Genomic DNA, 9,469 nt, shown 5'->3' with positions numbered 1-9,469 from the left:
CATTCAAGACAGTGAGTTTACGAAGTGTTTTGTTCTGTTTCTTTACATACATGTGCCACAAATATATTTTGGAACGACCTGTAGCATCTCTGTCAATATTTCTTACAAAAAGACTGCTAAAATCTCTATCTTTACGCGTTTGGGGTGAGTTTCTTTTGTGTTGCCATGTACTGCTTGTAGGGCAGTTTCTGGCTATTAATATCATCTCTTCTTAATATAGAATGTAACTTAATGGAGCATATGAAAATAGCTTAGAACTCAAGACTCTGTAATAAGGTAGATTGTTGTATTGTCCATGCCTTTCAGTTCTAGTAAAGCTTCTGGGGATTTATTAATGGGGCTTCAACTTTTAATCAGTAACTTTTCCTCGGAGAGCAAACACTGATAATGGGGTGAAGTTTAAGAAGGATAACAAAAGTTGGTCCTCCTGAGGTTCAATATGTGTACTAATTAAAAACTATGTCTAAGGAATTAGAAGGATAGAGTCAATTTTCGTAAGATTAATCCTGATATCTTTTAACAGTACCCCAAACAACACACACTCACACATGTACATACATACGCATATTCATAAGTGAATGCATGTAGTAGCCCACATGCAACCTTGTCTGAACATGACTCTTATATCTCAGTAAAACAATAATTTCATACGGCTTGTGGATAACAATGATGAAAGGCAATAAAAAAGTTAAAAAATAATTACCAAAGGGAAATCTTATCAGCTTTTATGTAATGTAACCATATAATCTACTTTCCAAACAAGGAAACGACTAATAATTAAAGGTGGTAACAATAATTTACAGGGATAGAGAGCACAATCAAAGACTCTCTGAGTTTGACAAAATGAGATTGTGATATCTTACATATATTGTAATTTACTTTACAACAAGATAATTGTATGAAAATATATTTTTATGATTGTTAGTGATACAAAGTAACCACAAAATTCACTAAGTTTGTGGTTGTTTTCCAATTATGTTAGTATCATGGCATCTTAATGTGTCTCTTTTTTAACAATTAAAATTCAGCATCCATTTAGGAACAAAAGTGCCTCTATGCAAGGAGTGGAATCTACCACCACATTCCAAGGGACCCAGAAAGATTCTTGCCCCCCTCTACACTGGGTAATAGGAAGACAAATCATGGTACATGGTGTCCTTTATTAGACATGTCTTTGCAAGTATATTCTTTCAATGTGGTCTGTATTCTAATTCTTTTGATATTATCTTTTGTACAGAAGTTTTAATTTTAATGAAGTCCAGATTATCAGTTATTACTTGTGTTTCTATAATGGATTGTGCCTTTGGTGTTGTATCTAAAAGATCATTGCTGTACCCAAGACCATAAATTTTTCTCCTATGTTATCTTCCAGAAGTTTTTACAATTTAAATTTTAGATTTACTGCTATGATCCATTTGGGGTTAATTTTTGTGAACGGCAAAGAATCTTCACAGGATTATTATTATTATTATTGTCATTATTACTTTGCATGTGGATGTCAACTGGAGGTCTTATTGTTTTACCCATATTTGTTTGTAGGAGATTATGCTCGTTTCATTGAATTGTCTTTGCTCCTCTGTCAAAGATCAGGTGATAATACATATAATGGTCTCTTTCTGGGTTCTCTATTCTATTCCATTGATCTATTTGTCTACTCTTTTGCTAATACCACACTGTCTTTATTACTGCAGCTTTATAGTAAGTCTAGAAAGCAAGTAAGTTTGTTCTTTTTCTTTCAATATTGTGTTGGCTATACTGGATATTTTACCTGTGCAAAATCTTTTGAATGAGCCTTCCTCTCTCTATAAAATATATATTAAGTGGGAAGAACTGACTTCTTGGTAGACTTTAGTCTTTCTATCCATAAGCATGAAATATTTTTCCATTTATTTAATTATTTTTGATTTTTATTATTATTATGACTTTGTAGCATACTTTGAAATCAGGAAGTATGACGTCTCTGATTTTGTTCTTTTTTTTCTCAAGGTTGCCTTGATTATTTATGGTCTTTTGTGGTTCAACATACATATTAGAATTGTTTATTCTACTTCTGTGAAGAAAATCTTTGGTTATGTTGATGGAAATTTTCTTGAATCTGTAGGTGGCTTTGTGTAGTATGGTAATTTTAACAATATTTACTCTAGTGTGTGAATATGAGATGTCTTTCCATTTGCTTGTGTCTTCTTCAATTTCTTTAAGCAAAACACTGTAGTTTTGTTTTGTTTTGTTTTGATTTTTTGAGAGCCAGAGAGTGAAAGTAAGGGAGGGGCAGAGAAAGAGGACGACAGAGAATCCCAAGAGAGCTAAGCACAGAGCCCAATACAGAGCTTGATCATGGTCTAAACTGAAATCAAGAGTCAGACACTTAACCAACTCAGCCACCCAGGAGCCCCACAAAGTATTGTAGTTTTCATTGTACATCTCTCATTCCACTATTTAAATTTATTCTTAAACATTTTATTGTTTTTGAGAATATTGTGATTGTGATACTTTTATTTTATTTTTTTGAGATGCTTCATCATTAGTGAAAATAATTGCAATGAATTTTTTATGTTAATATTGTATTTTATCACTTTATTGAAGTCATTAATTTCATTTTTGGTTAATCCTTCAGGTTTTATCTATACTAGATCATGTCATCAGAAACTAGAAATAGTTTTACTTTTTCCTTTCTGATTTGGATAATTTTATTTCTTTTTCATGCCATATTGCTCTAGTTAGTCTCCCAATGCTACATTGAATAGGAGCAGTAAAAGTGGGAACCCTTATCTTGTTCCTGGTCTTACAAGAAATGCTTTCAATTTTTATCAATTGAGTATAATGTAGCTGTAGGTTTGGTGTATATGGTCTTTTTGTGTTATGTTCCTTCCATACCTGATCTGCTAAGGATTTCAACACAAAATGTTATGTATTTTTTCAAATGTTTTTTTTTTCTGGATCTATTGAGATGTGCAGGTGACTTTTATCTTTCATTATATTGATGTGGTGTATTACATTTATTGAATTTTATATATTGCATCATCCTTATATCCTAGGGATAAATACTACTTGGTCATGGATTATAATACTTTTAATGTGTTCTTGAATTTTGTTTGCTAATATTGTGCTTAGAATTTTTGCACTATATTCATCAGATATATATGTTTGTAGTTTTCTTTTTCTTGTTATATCATTATCTGGGTTTGGTTTCAAAGTGATGTTGTTTTCTTACAATCTATTTGGAAGTATTCCCTCCTTCTTTGTATTTTGGAAGATTTGGGGGAGGAATGGTACAAATTCTACTTTAAATGTTTGATAGAAGTCTCTAATAAAGCCATCTGTCCATGGAGTTTTGTGAATTGATTACTGATTAAATCTCTTGCTCTTTTCCTTGGTGCACCACTGAAGATCCTGGTGTTGCCATGGGTTTCTGCCTTACCTGGTATTATCAATATTATAAGAACAAGCTGTATCCAAAGTCTCACTTCTGTAGAGGTGTCCCTTATACTAATTTCTGCATTTTTGACCTGGGGCAGAAGAAGGCAAAAGTTCCCAATGAGTTCCCACTATGTGACCACAGGGTGTTAGATGAATATGTGCAACTGTCCTCTGAAGCCCTGGAGGCTGCTTGCATTTGTTTGGAGCAAGTACATTGTGAAAAGTTGTGGGAAAGATGTTTTTCATATCCCAGTGTAGCTCTCTACCCCTTCCACATCATCTGTATCAACAAAATGTCCTGCGATGGGGCTGACAGGCTATAGACAGATATGCAGGGTACTTTTGGAAATCCCTAGGGCACAGTGGTGAAGGTCCACATTAACCATGTCACCGTGTCCATCTACAGGAAGATGTAGAACAAGGACCATGCGACTGAGGTCCTATACAAGTCAAGTTCAAGCTCCCTGGCTGCCAGGAGATCCACATTTTCAAGAAGTGAGGTTTACTACGTTTATTATGGATGAATCTGAAGACATGGTGGCTAGAGCAGCTCATTTCAGAGAGCTGTGGAATCAGATAAAACTCTAATCATGGTCCTTGGACAAATTGTGGACTCTGTACTCATAAGAATCTTGACACTGCCCCTCCTTATTCATGGCCACCAACAACTCCTACTTCTTGTAAAAAAAAATTACTTATTAGTCTGTTAAGATTTTTTATTTCTTCCTGATTCAGTTTTGGTAGGTTGTGTATTTCTAGAAGTGGATTTATGTCTTCTATGCTATGTACTTTGCTGGCATACAATTGTTCATGGTATCTCTTATGATTATATATATTTATATAAAGTCGGTTATAATGTGTCCTCTTTCATTTCCCATATTTTAGAGTTTTCTCTTTTTTTCTTAGTCTAGCTTATATTTTTGGAAGAATCAGCTCTTACTCTCACTAATTATTTCCATTGTTTTTATGATCTTTCAGGACTAAACCACAGCAAGAGACATGGGTGAAATAGATAAAGAATTTAAAGTAATGATCATGAAGATGCTCAGTGGACTTGGAGAAAAAAGTGGAGGACATTAGTGAGACTCTTAATGAAGAGATAAAGACAAACCAATCAGAGCAATAAATAAAATTTTAAAAAATCACTTGATGTAATAAACAGGAGGCTAGATGAAACATAAAAAAATAGTGATCTGGAAAACAAGAGTAATGGAAAATTACCAAGCTTAACAAATGAGAGGAAAAAATATGAAAATTGAGAATGGTCTTAAGCAACTCAGTGAATCTATCAAGCATAATAACATTTATATTATAAGGATCTCAGTAAAAGAAGAGAGGGAACAGGGAGCTCAAAATTAAATTGAAGAAATATTAGCCAAAAACTTCCCTAACCAAGGTAAAGGAACAGATATTCAGATGAAGGAGACACAGAGATCCCCCAACAAAATCAGCCAAAAAGGGACAATACCAAGACACATAATATTCAAAATGGAAAAACACAGTGAAAAGGAAAAAAAATAAATAAAAGCAGCAAGAAAACACAAGACAATTGTGTCCAAGGGAAACCCCATAAGGCTATCAGCAGATTTTTCAGCAGAAACTTTTCAGGCCAGAAAGGAGGGGTATAATATATTCAAAGTACTGCAAGAAGAAAATTTGCAGCTAAGAATATTCTATTAAGCAAGACTATCATTCAGAATAGAAGAGATAAATACTTTATCATACAAACAAAATCCAAATGAATTTATGACCATTAAGCCACCCCTATAAGAAATATTAAAGGAGACACTTTGAGTGGAAAGGAAAGGTCATAAATGAGATATGAAAAGTAAAAAACACAGGAACGTTAAAAATAAGGTTTTTTGTTTTTTTGTTTTTGTTTTTGTTTTTTTTTTATCAGTCAAAAGATGGAATGCCTGGGTGGCTTAGTTGGTTGAGTGTCCAACTTCTGGTTAGGTCATAATCTCACAATTTGTGAGTTCAAGCCCCACATTGGGCTCACTGCTATCAGTGCACAGTCTGATTTGGATCTTCTGTCGCCCCTCTTTCTGCCTCTCCCCTGCTCATGTTCTCTCTCTCAAAAGTGAATAAACATTTATTAAAATAAAATCAGTCAAGGGACTAATTTTCATAAAACAAAAAATATACAAAATATGACACTATATACCTTCAACTTGGGAGGGAGGGAGAGGAGTAAAGAATGGGTTCAAACTTAAGTAATCATCAACTTAACATAGACTGCCATATGCAGAAGATAGTATATACAAAGCTAATGTTATCCACAAATGAAAAACCAGTAATATGCAAACATAAAGAAAAGAATGCAAGTATATTACTAAAGAAAGTCAACAAACCTTGAAAAGAACAAGGGTAGAATGGATCAGGAAAAAACTACAAAAAACAAATAAAACAAGTAACAAATTAGTAATAAATGCATATGTATCAATAATTTCTGTGAATGTAAATAAAGCAAATGGTCCAACCAGAAGACATAATGTGATACAGTGGATAAACAAATAAGGACAATCTATAAGCTGCCTACAAAAAGTCATTTCAAACCTAAAGAAACATGCTGACTGAAATTGAGGGGAAGGGGAAACATTTTGTCATGCAAACAGATATCAAAGAAAGCCAAGGTAGGGGCGCCTGGGTGGCGCAGTCGGTTAAGCGTCCGACTTCAGCCAGGTCATGATCTCGCGGTCCGTGAGTTCGAGCCCCGCGTCAGGCTCTGGGCTGACAGCTCGGAGCCTGGAGCCTCTTTCTGATTCTGTGTCTCCTTCTCTCTCTGCCCCTCCCCCGTTCATGCTCTGTCTCTCTCTGTCCCAAAAATAAATAAAAAAACGTTGAAAAAAAAAATTTAAAAAAAGAAGAAAAAAAAGAAAGCCAAGGTAACAATATTTGCATCATGCAAAATATAGTTTAAAATAAAGACTGTAACAAGAGACACAGAAAGGCATTCTATAATAATAAAGTGGACAATCTGACAAGAAGATATAACAATTGTAAATATTGATGAACTCAACATGATAACACAGAAATGTATAAAAGAGTTAATAACAAACATAAAGGAAATAATCAATAACAATACAACACTAGTAGAGTACTTTAACACTTTACATACATCAATGGACAGATTATCCAAACAGAAAATCAACAGTAGCTTAACAAAGACACATTAGACAAAATGAATTTAGCAGACATATTCAGAAATTCCACCCTAACACAATAAAATGCACATTCTTTCCAACTTCACATGAAACATTCTCCAGAATAGATCATTTATTAGGCCACACAAAACTGTCAGTGAGCACAAAACTATTGAGATAATACCATACATTTTTTCTGAACATAACACTAAAAATCTAGAAAAAAAAAACAATAAAAAAAGGAAAGACCACAAATACAAGAAGATTGAATAACATTGTAGTAAACAATGAAGGAGTCAACCAAAAAAATTAAAGAAGAAATAAAAAAATACATGAAAACAAATGAAAATGTAAAGAAAATGGTCCAAAATATTTGGGAAGTAGCAAAAGCATTTATCAGAGGGAAATTAATAGCAATAAGGGCCTACCTCAAAAAGCAACAAGAGTCGGAAGTAAGCAACATACCTTGCACTTACTTGACCTACAAAAGGAAGAACAAATCAAACCAAAATCCAGTAGAAGGAACAAAATAATCAAAAATAGAAAAAAATAAATGATATAGAAATTTAAAACAATAGAAATGAAAACAAAACAAAACAAAAAACAAGAAACATTCGAACAGATAAAAGAAACCAGCAACTGTTTCTTTGAAAAGATCAATAAAATTGATACACCTCTGGCCAGACTCATAAAACAAAAGAAAGAGAGACAGAGAGAGAGAGGATTCAAATAATTCAAATGAATGAGGAGAAATATCAACCAACACCACAAAAATGCAAAAGATTACCAAGGAATATTGTGACAAATTAAATGTCAATAAATTGGAAAATACGGAGGAAGAAATGGACAAATTCCTAAAAACATAAGCTACAAAAAGAAGCAGAAAGAAAATTTGAACAAATTACTCACAATTAAATTGACTCAGAAACAAACAAACAAAAAACCTCCCAACAACAAATATTAAGGATCAGACAGAATCACAGGTTAATTGTATCAAACATTTAAAGAAGAGTTAGTATCTATCCTTCTCAAACTATTCCAAAAATATGAGAAAGGAAAGCTATCAAATGCATTCAATGAGGTCAGTTTTACCTGATATTAAAATAAGATAAATATAGCACCAAAAACAAAACAAAACAAACAAACAAACAAAAAAATTTAGGCTGATATCTATGATGAGCATAGACGCAAAATCCTCACAAAACTAGCAAACCAAATCCAACGATACATTAATGAGTACTCACCATGATCAAGTGGGATTTACTACGGGGTTGCAAGTATGGTTCAATATTTGGAAATCAATCAATGTGATACATCACAATTATAAAAGAAAATGTAAGAACCATATAATGATTTCAATAGATCCAGAAAAAGCATTTGACAAAGCACAATACCCATAAATGTTTAAAACCTTCAACCACGTATTGTAGAGGGAAAATTCTTCAATGTAATAAAGGCCTTATATGATGAACCAACAGAAAATATCATACTCAATGGTGAAAAACCCAGAACTTTCCCCCTACAATCAAGAACAAGACAAGGATGTACACTTTTACCCCGTTTATTCAACATAGTACTTGAAATCCTAGTCATAAGAATCTGAAAAATAAAATAAAAATATAAAATTGGTAAAGAAGAAGTAAAACCTTCACTATTTGCAGATGCTATGATGCTATATAGAGAAACCCTGAAAGACTCCATGAAAAAACTACTCAAATTATAAATGAATTCAGACAAATCACAGTATACAAAATCAATGAATGGAAATCAGCTGCATTCCTATACTTAAATAATGAGGCAGCAGAAAATGAAATTAAGAAAACAATCCAATTTATAATTGCACCAAAAAAAAAAAACAAAAACCACAAGAAAACATCTAAGAATAAACTTGACCAAATAAGTAAAATATTTGGAATCTGGAAAAGTATAAAACATTGGTGAAAGAAATTCAAGATGATAAAAGAAAAAAAAAAAGACATGCCATGCTCATGGATTGGAAGAACTAAAATTGTTACAATATCTATACAACCTAAAGCAAACTATAGATTTAATAAAGTCCCTATCAAAATTCCAACAACATTTTTTTACAGAACTAAAATAATTATAAAACTTGTATATAACCAGAAAAGACTTCAAATAACAAAAGAAATCATGAAAAAGAAAAACAGTACTGTAGGTATCACAATTCCAGACTTTCGGTTATACTATAAAGCTGTAGCAATCCAAACAGTATTGTATCGGCATAAAAATAGACACTTAGATCAATGGAATAGAATTGAAAATGAAGATATAAACCCATAATTACATGGGAAATTAATCTTTGAGAAAGGAGAAATAAATATACAATGGGAAAATGATGGTCTCTTTCACAAATGTTATTGGCAAAATTGGACTGGTGCATGCAAAAGAATGAAACTACACCACTTCCTTTCACTACACACAAAAATAAGCTCAAAATAGATTAAAAACCTCTATGTGAGACCTGAAAGTATAAATATCTTACAAGAGAACACAGGCTGTAATTTCTCTGACATTTGCCACAGGAATATTTTTTCTAGATATGTCTCCTGAAGCAATGGAAACAAAGCAAAAATAAACTATTGAAACTATATCAAAATAAAAAGCTTTTGAACAGCGAAAGAAACAATCAGCAAAACTGAAAGGTAACCTACTGAATAAGAGGATATATTTGCAAATGGCATATCCAGTAAAGGATGAATATCCAAAATATATAAAGAACTGATACAACTCAACACCAAACAAGAAATAATTCAATTAAAATGGGCAGAAGACATGGACAGGCATTTCTGCAAAAAACAAATACAGATGACCAACAGACAGATGAAAATATGCTCAACATCACTGATCATCAGGGAAATGCAAATTAAAACTACAATAGTATATCA

At 32.7% G+C, this 9,469-nt stretch overlaps 1 pseudogene; it reads left to right on the top strand.

Annotated features, from left to right (window-relative positions):
* Positions 1-3,401: 3,401 nt before the first annotated feature.
* On the top strand, positions 3,402-3,853 carry LOC109261652 (60S ribosomal protein L10-like; annotated as a pseudogene).
* Positions 3,854-9,469: the final 5,616 nt, after the last annotated feature.

The sequence above is a fragment of the Panthera pardus genome, unplaced genomic scaffold (assembly GCF_024362965.1).
Source record: "Panthera pardus isolate Hobbes unplaced genomic scaffold, ASM2436296v1 HiC_scaffold_1, whole genome shotgun sequence".
Taxonomy (NCBI): domain Eukaryota; kingdom Metazoa; phylum Chordata; class Mammalia; order Carnivora; family Felidae; genus Panthera; species Panthera pardus.
The sequence above is the reverse complement of the archived record's forward strand: the minus strand, read 5'-3'. Positions and strand labels throughout refer to the sequence as shown.